Consider the following 9,816-nt stretch of genomic DNA (forward strand, 5'->3'; position numbering starts at 1 on the left):
GTAAGTGTCAGGAGTCCCGGGGCAGAAAGATTAGGGAAGGCCCACGAGAAGTACAATTGGGATCTCTGGGGATAACCTGGGGGATGGCGAGGGACCCCAGGGAGGTGACTGGGTTTTAAGGGGGCAGTACCCCAGACCAAAGTGGACTTGGGATGGAGGCGCCTCCCCTTCCCGAGTGGGATCGTCTATTCTTCATTTGCGGGTTTCCCCCTGAGTTTTCATCCATCTACCGGCCTGAAAATTGAGGCTAGGTGCGAAATGGCCGTTAAGTGACACTCAAGTGGGGCAAGGGTGGATTTCCAGTCCGAGGCTGTGTCCAGCTCACCATAAAACTGCTGTTAGAACTTGGAGAGAATCTGTGCAATTTCAGACAGCCCCCTACACAACACCTCCCGCACCACCCCCCCCCCCCCCCCCCACCTACCCACCCCCACAAAACACTGTAACCCCCATCCTGGCTTCCATCAGAACCCATTGGAACCTTGCTGAGTTTCCTGCTAGAACTCCTTCATTATGGCTTCTCATATTTTCCTTCTGACAGCTGTTAGACTGACTGGCCTGTAGTTTCTCGATTTCTGCCTCCCTTCTTTCATGAATAGAAGAGATATATTTGTTATTTTCCAGTCAGATGCATGTTGAAATCTGGGAAATTTTGGAAAATTACAACAAATGCATCAACAATCTCAGTGGCCACTTTTTTCCAACCCTAGACTACAGGCTATAAGGTCCTGGGGGCTTGAGTTTAAAGTTTATTTATTAGTATCACAAGTAGGCTTACATTAATACTGCAATGAAGTTACTGTGAGAATCCCCTAGTCACCACATTCTGGTGCCTGTCTGGGTACACTGAGGGAGAATTTAGCATGGTCAATGCACCTAACCAGCACGTCTTTCCGTCTGTGGGAGGAAACCGGAACAACCGAAGGAATCCCTGGCAGACATTGGGAGAATGTGCAGACTCCGCACTGGCAGTGACCCAAGCCGGGAATCGAACACAGGTCCCTGGTGCTGTGAGACTTCCCCTGGTAACTATAATTGTTTTAAATTCCTACTGTCCTTTCGCCTCTAGACTTGTAGGTAGCTCTGGGATGTTACTTGCATCTTCTACAGTTTGACAGACACAAAATATTGGTTCAACACTTCCATTTTTTCCATTATTAATTCCACAGTTTCACTCTCTAAATGACTGACACTCACTTTAGTTAGGCTTCTCCTTTTTAAATACTTGGAAAAACTCTTCCTCACGGGTTTTATATTTTTGTTAGCTTCCTCTTGTACTCTAATTTATCCTTCCTTATGTTTTAGTCATTCTTTGCTTTTTAAAAATATGTTTAACAATCATCTGCTAGCGTTTGTAGAATTGTACACTTTTTCTTTCAATCTGATACTATCTTCAACTTCATTCGTTAGCCTAGGATGATGCATCCTCCTTACAGAGATTTTCCTTCTGACTGGAATATCCATGCTGAGAATTATGCAACCCTTCCTTAAATATCTGCCACTGCATTTCTTCAAGCCTATCCGTTAATCTAATTTCCCAGTTCACTTTTGCCAGCTCCATCATCATGTCCTTATAATTGCTTTTAAAACACTTGCCTATGACCCATTCTTCCCACCCTCAAACTGAATGGAAAATTCAATCATCTGTTACCTCAAGGTACCTTCACTATGAGGTTATCAGTTGGTCCTGTCTCATTGCACATTACCAAGTCTAGAATAGCCTGTTCTCCTGAACATGTTGCTCTAAGAAAATGTCCTGAAAACACTCAATGGCTTTGCCAATCTGATGTGACCAGTCTATCTGTAGATAAGGGCACCCATGATTATTTTCCATGCATTTTTTTTAAACAATTCCCCATTATTTCTCCCTGCATTCCCCAACCTTCAGCATAACTACTGTTATGGGGTCTGTAAACTATTCCCACAAGAGACTTATCTTTGCTATTTCTTATCTCTATCAAACTAAGTTGATGCCTTGATTTTTAGAACTAAAGTCATCTCCCTATTGTATCTCTATTGTACGAATGCCATCCTTAATTAACAGTGCTACCCCTCCAACTTTCACCCGGTCCTGTCCTTCTGAAATGTAAAATGCCCTTGAATATTCAAGTCCCAGCCTTGGTCACCTTGCAGCCATGTTTCTGTCATGGCTATCGGGTCATTCTTTTTTAGTGTCTATTTGTGCTGACAGTTTATCCAACTTGTGAACGCTCTGCATATTAAGATAGAATGTTTTTAGTTGTATATTTTTGTATATGTTTATAAGCCTTGATCCATTCTGCTCAGCATAGAGGCATAGGATCCCTCAAGTGCAGAAATAGGCCATTCGGCCCATCAACCCTGCACAAACTCTCTCCGAGACAACTCATCACCCAGACCCTATAACCCCATGTATTTACCGCATCAATCCTCCCAATCTACCCATCCTGGGACATTAAGGGGCAATTTTGCATGGCCAATCCACTTAATCTTCACATCTTTGGATCTTCTGTCTCTTCCTGCCTGCACTAATATAACTCCTTTCATGACCTCAGTAAGCCCTAGACCTCATTGCAGTCGATATTCTGGAAGTGCATCCCCTGCTGTAACATAGGAATTGAAACCATCAATTTGTGTCCTCAAGCAGAGCCGCTGAAATATCTGTTGTTGATGGTGTTGGCTGAGGGTTAAATGTTGGCCAAAACAGTAGGGACAATGTCCCTTGCCCCTTTTTTGATGTCTGCACCTCGGAGCCAGGTTAGGGGCAGGCTGGGGCAAGGGAGAGGTGGAATTGGATGAAACGATAAAGATGTTACTGGCTTTTTGGACGTGGATGAGGGATTGGTGCATGGTGATCATTGCGCAGTCTTGCTAATAGATTGTCACCGGGAGTCATGGAACCGTAACAGTGAATGAGGCTGACACTCTGTAATTCTACAGCTCGGAAATCAATCTACTTTAGCTCTGTAGTGCTCCAAAGAACTGACATTTCAGATAATCACCTCCAGAGCTCCAAGGTACAATAAAGTTGTGCAGTTTCTAACACATACCATTAATTCTTTGCCCTGTTGCTGACATTTTGCTATTTTCTTTTTATATGTTAAAGTGAGCTGACAATTGAAAATAAGCAAAAAGATTTTTTTTTACTTGGTGAATTTTATATCATTTCAGACGAGGATTGTTGATACTGGGAGTTTCAAACTTTCTCCTGCGTTCAGAGTAAACACTCCTGGCTCAGTTCCACTTTCTCTCACTTTCAAACTTTCAATGAACTCAGAGTCCTACAACTTCCTCCCTCTACTCACTTCCAATTTCCATTCTCTTGGTTATCCTCATGTACATATCCCTCTGTGACTTTGTACCTTCTCGCTCACATCCCCTCCTCCAGTCAGAAACCCTCTCAACTGGAAGATATCCTTTATTTGTCTGGGGTTTCCTCTTTGTTCTACCTATTCCCTTCATTTCAGCACTAGATAATCACTTTCCCAGGAGTGCTCACATCTCAAACCATTTCACCAACATTGCATTCTCCAAAAGCCTCATCAAAAACCCTTTCACTTCGACCTTCCTTGCTTCTGAAGGAGGCCATTCCACCCATCGAATTGGCACTGATCACAATGCCACCCAGATCCCCATAACATCATACATTTACCTTGCTAGTCCCCCTGATACTAAGGGGCAATTTTTAGCATGGCCAATTAACTTAACCTGCACATCTTTGGGCAGTGCGAAGAAACAGGAGCATCCAGAGGAAGCCCACACAGACACGAGGAGAATGTGCAAACACCACACAGACGGTGACCCGAGCTGGGAATCGAACTGGTGTCCCTGGCGCTGTGGGGCAGCAGTGCCACCTTGCTGTACAATGTATCAATACTGAGGCTACAAAAGCAGCTCAGAGGCTGGGAATTCCACAACAAGGAACTCACCTCCTGACTCCCCAAAGCCTGTCCATCATCTACAAGGCACAAGTCAGGAGTGTGATGGAATACTCTCCATTTGCCTGGATGGGTGCAGCTCCAACAACACTCAAGAAGCTCGACACCACCCAGGATAAAGCAGCCCATATAACTGACACCCCTTAAACATCCACTCCCTCCACAACTGATTCACAGTGTGTACCATCTACAAAGTGCAACTCTCTAAGTCCCCACTGGCAATATTGTTCAAATCCATGAACTCATCCAGCTAGAAGGACAAGGGCAACGGAAACATGGGAACAGCACCATCTAAAACTTCCCTTCCGATGATGAGGACTCCCAGGATAACTCTCTCCTGAATGTATACCACACCTGCTGGGTCTGTTTTGCCAACAGGACATGTTCAGTTTCTCTGACGTGTCTTTCTTTTTCCTCAAACAACGATTCCATCCCAGCCTGCCCCCACACCGCCTCAATGCACCTCTCTCTTTCTGCCCCCCTCCCACCATGTTGACAGGGGCCTCAACTGCACTTCATCCATTACACACTTCTGCACTGCCCCCGAGCCCTCCCTTCCAGAACCATGGAAGAGTTTCTTTGTCCCAGCCCACCATCCTCACTACTTGAGGGGTTATTTTCCACCAGTGTGATCCCACCACCCAAAATATATTCTCCTCTCCCCTTCTTCCAGGATTCCAAAGGATCTCTGCAAAAGCATGGTCCACTTCCCTATTGCCCCAGCATTCAACTTTCTTCACCCAGCACTCTTCCATGTGACAGAGATGTATCACTACCTCTCTCTTCACCATCCACTGCTAACCTATCTCTATTACTTCCAATTTGAGCAATATTCCTCTTATAGACTTAAGCACCTTTTCACAATCAGTGAGCAAACAACACAGGCTTATGTTTTTATACCTGTTAACAGCCCAAGAGCCTTTGAATGCCTCTGGAGAGAGAGCGAGACAGAGACAGAGAGGCATCTATCTTCTGACATCCCTATACAGGAGCCTCCAGAGAGAGAGAGAGAGAGAGAGAAAAAAGACACCTCTTGCTTCTTTCAGAACCAAGCAGAAACTGCTTGTTTTTCCCTGCAAACTTAGCTTCTCCCTTCCACATGACACTGCCTCTGTCAATCAATGTAATCAAATCCCTGCTCTGAAATCTCATGGGAAAACAAATATACATGAACTCAAACACTCCATTATCTAGGATCAATTATTAGTCAGCAATCTCAGTATGTGAGCTGCCTGGTGCAGACAAATTGGCACCGTGAAAGCCAGAGCTGAAGTTTAAACATACCCCTCACAAGAAACACGATATAAATACATTTCTTAAAGTATCATCACAAAGGGGCTTAAGCACAGACTTCATCTATAAATTTACAGGTTCCAGGTGGGATCATACTGAAAGTTATAGGACAACCCGTGGCAAAATTGAAATACAACAATAGTGTGTCACCAAGAATCAAGGATCTTCTTTACTGAGCAGGAAGGCATGCTTAAAATTGAAGCTAATCTATAAAGTTGATAAAGTTAATGATGACCATTGCAGCATACATTCAGGAATGAACTTCCAAGATTATTTACAGGGTTGGAAAGACTGAAGGGCAATTGCCATATTACCCTTACAGCTGATGTTAAACCAATATGCCTCTTCACACTGAGGAGAGTACCTCAACCACTCTTGGAAAAGTCAAGGATAAAAGTGAGGACACATTACAGCAAGGGGTTATCTCGCTGGTAATCATCCCAATAAAATGATGTCCATGAGTCGTCACGGCCCAAAGCCAGATGGCTAAATTAGAATCTGTATGGATATAACTCAATTAAAAACAAATCAGCAGAACAGGAGAACCACCCAAAGCCTCAGTGGATGAGAGTCTTGCCAAACAAACCAACAGTACTCTCTTTACCAAAATAGATGTAAACAGTAGATTGTGGAAGGTGCTTCTGGACAAAGAATCCAGATTGCTGACAACTTTTATTACACAATTTGATCATTATTGCTTTAATAGATTACCATTCAGAATTTTGTCTGCTCCCGAAAATTTCCAGAGAACAATGTCTCAAATTCTAGAAAACATTGAAAGAGCAATTAGCCAGAAGGATGTCATACTTTTACACGGATCCATGAGAGGAAAGCATGACCCAGGGATTAGAGCAGTTCCGAAAGTCTAGCATAATGCAGGCCTAAGACTGATTAAAAATGTGAGTTCCCCAAAGATATGATTCAGTTTCCAGGTCACATTGTAAGAGCCTCAGAATTATAAGTTGATCCAATAAAAAGAGTGATTTCCACAGCCAAGGAACAATGGGTATGGGGAGAGCACTGGAGTTTGGCTTTGAGATAGAGGATCTGTCATCATCATATTGAATGGCACAGCAGGCTTGGAGGGCCGAATGGTCTTCTCCTTGTTCCCATTTCTAACTTAAGAGACTCCTCGGGTAGTTAACCAAGTAAGGAAGTTCATACCAAATTTGGCAGAGGTCAACTGAGCTTTGAATCATAGAAACCCTACAGTGCAGAAAGAGGCCCTTCGGCCCATCAAGCCTGTACCAAACACAATCCCACCCAGGCCCTACCCCCATATCGTACCCACTAAACCCTCTAACCTACGCATCCCTGGAAACTAAGGGGCAATTCCTTAGCATGGCCAATCAACCTAACCCACACATCTTTGGACTGTGGGAAGAAACCGGTGCACCCGGAGGAAACCCACACAGACACGAGGAGAATGTGCAAACTCCACACAGACAATGACCCGAGCACGGGAATCGAACCCAGGACCCTGGAGCTGTGAGGCAGCAGTGCTGACCACTGTGCTACCGTGCCACCCTTTGAGTTGCTGTTACAGGGTTACCAGTCGCTAGAACGTGGACGAGCACACTGCTTTTCAGTAAATGAAGTATCATTTAATTTGTCCTGAAATTCTAACACATTTAAACCCAGAACACAGAGGGCTGCACAGTAACACAATGGTTCACACTGTTATCTCACAGACCCATGGACCCGGTTCAATTCCAGCTCCCAGGTGACTTTCTGGATTTTTCTGCACCTGCCACTCAGTCTGTTTTAACCTTATACGGCGGACAAAGAATTGCAATTAGACTTCTTATTAGTAAAGTAATATTTATTCACACGTGATTATTAATCACCCACCCAATCAACAATAACTTATCTTACAGAATATTACAGTTCAAGTCCAATACTGGACACTGACTTAACTTTTGCGTGTCTGGCAAGTACGCAGGCAGATATTGGTCTTCATCTGCTTGTTGGCCTCTGTAATCCTCTGCGTAGTCTGGTCCTTTGGTCTGGCCTAATACTCTGGCTCTGGTCTTCCATCCTTCTTGGGTGGTGTGGCTCTGCTCGTGCACCAATCTCTGGGTGTGTACCTGAAGATGTGGAGATGCCAGTGTTGGACTGGGGTAAACACAGTAAGAAGTCTCAAACAGACCATTGTCCGCAGCAAACTATCCAGCCTTCGGCAGAACAGTGACCACAGCAACCTCTGCAAGATGTGCCAGATCATCAACATGGATACCATCATCTCACGTGAGAACACCAACAACTGGGTACACGGTACACACTCTTGCAACTCGGCCAACGTTGTCTACCTGATATGCTGCAGGAAAGGATGTCCCGAAGCATGGTACATTAGCGAGACTATGCAAATGCTACGACAATGGATGAATGAACACCGCTCGACAATCACCAGGCAAGACTGTTCTCTTCCTGTTGGGGAACACTTCAGCGGTCGTGGGCCTTCAGCCTCTGATCTTCGGGTAAGCGTTCTCCAAGGTGGCCTTCACAACACACAACGGCGCAGAGTCGCTGAGCAGAGGCTGATAGCCACATCCCACACACATGAGGATGGCCTCAACTGGGATCTTGGGTTCATGTCACACTATCTGTAACCCCCGTGACTTGCCTGGGTTTGCAAAATCTCACTAACTGTCCTGCTGGAGACAATACACATCTCTTTAACCTGTGCTTAACCCTCTCTCCACCCACATTGTCTGTACCTTTAAAACTTGATTACCTGTAAAGATTTATATTCCAATCATTATTTAGTAAATTGAATTTATGTCTTTATATGCATTGTTTGCGAACAAAACTCCTACTTACCTAATGAAGGGGCAGTGCTGGGAAAGCTAGTGGCTTGAGCTACCAAATAAACTTGTTGGACTTTAACCTGTTGTTGTGAGACTTCTTACTGTGTTTACCTAATGGGTATGCCTGTAGGCGCTCGAGGAATGTAGGTCACATATTTCCCTCCCAAATAAGGGGTTAAGGTGCCCTATGTCTGGTAACCAAGTCTGTTTGACCAGAATATGTCCTCTGTCCTGGAGATGGCCTATATCCTGTGTGTTCCAGCGCCTGCAGCCGTAGCCTGTTTATCTCTGTTCAATTTTTTTTGAGGCTGCAGCCTGCCTTTTGCAGTGCTTGTCCAATTATCCCAGAATGCTCTTGCAAACCATCATCTTAGGTGGCCTGTTTGGCCACAGTGTGGAGTTTGCACTTGCTCCCTGTGTCTGTGTGGGTTTCCTTCAGGTGTTCCGGTTTCCTCCCACAGTCCAAAGACGTGCGGGTTAGATGGATTGGCCATGCTAAATTGGCCCTAATATATCAGGGGCAATAGCAGGGTAAATGAATAGAATAGAACCTGGGTAGGATGGTGGTTGGTACAGACTCTTATGGGCCAAATGGCCTCCTTCTGTACTGTAGGGATTCTATCATTCTGCCTATAGTAGCAACAGCTTCATTGTCTACAGTTCTGAGTGCAGTATTATTCCAAGTACAGATAGATACAGGTAAATACAGGCCAGTTTATTACACCCCCAGGTCACATACAAACACAAAGGAAAAATATGCTACAGTCAAGAAAGAATTGGCAACATGAACATGTGAGAAATTCTCAGGCTGTGTGATGGGATTTTGGTTCATAATTGAATCAGCCTGTAAGTCATTACTTACTCTTCTGAACATAAAAGTTTGAGTATAGTAAAATATTCCTTTACCGCCCCCCCATCACATTTTCAAAGGTAACATTAGGTATAGCTCACCTAAAGCTATCTCGTCTCGCCTGACACAAGATGCTCATGTTTTAACTGGATAGGAAGATCCCAGAATGGGACTTTGCTCCAAAGACTTTCTTTATAAAACGTAGAGGAACAGAGTCACAGGACCACTAATTAGATTCAACAACAAGGAAGAACACTTATTAAACGTAGAAACACTGCAATATTATATCCCTTTATTTCCCCCCTTAGCTTAACAGATAAAGTTTAAAGTTTGTATATTAGCGTCACAAGTAGACTAACACTGCAATGAAGTTACTGTGAAAACCCCCTAGTCGCCACACTCTGGCACCTGTTTGGGTACACTGAGGGAGAATTGAGCATGGCCAATGCACCTAATTAGCAGGTCTTTCAGACTGTAGGAGAAAACTGGAGCACCCATAGGAAACCCCTCACAGACACTGCACAGACCATGCCAAGAATCGAATCTAGGTCTCTGTAAGGCAAACAGTGCTAACCACTGTGCCACAGATTTAAAGGTTAACATGATTACAAAGTACATCTTAAGCTACAATGGTCTCTCAGAAAAAAACTCCCGTTTATACACACAAAATGACTGTGGTCAAATACATACGCTCCGCTCTGAACCCACATTAGCGTCTATGGATTGCTCTTCAGAATCTCCCAGATGATTGTCATGTGAGTTTCTATTCTCCACTCCCAAGAAAATACTTTAAAATCTTCTCTCATGAGTATGTCTTTCCTTAGTGGTTTGCATTTCAAAATTCAGTCCAGGCTTTCCGAATGACAGTTTTAAACAATGCTTCTGCTCCACTTTTAACAGAGAATCCAGGCCAGGATTTTACACCAGCCCCTTCAGGATTTCATTCTCA

The sequence above is a fragment of the Carcharhinus amblyrhynchos genome, chromosome 24, assembly GCF_965287045.1.
Source record: "Carcharhinus amblyrhynchos chromosome 24, sCarAmb.v2.hapA, whole genome shotgun sequence".
Taxonomy (NCBI): domain Eukaryota; kingdom Metazoa; phylum Chordata; class Chondrichthyes; order Carcharhiniformes; family Carcharhinidae; genus Carcharhinus; species Carcharhinus amblyrhynchos.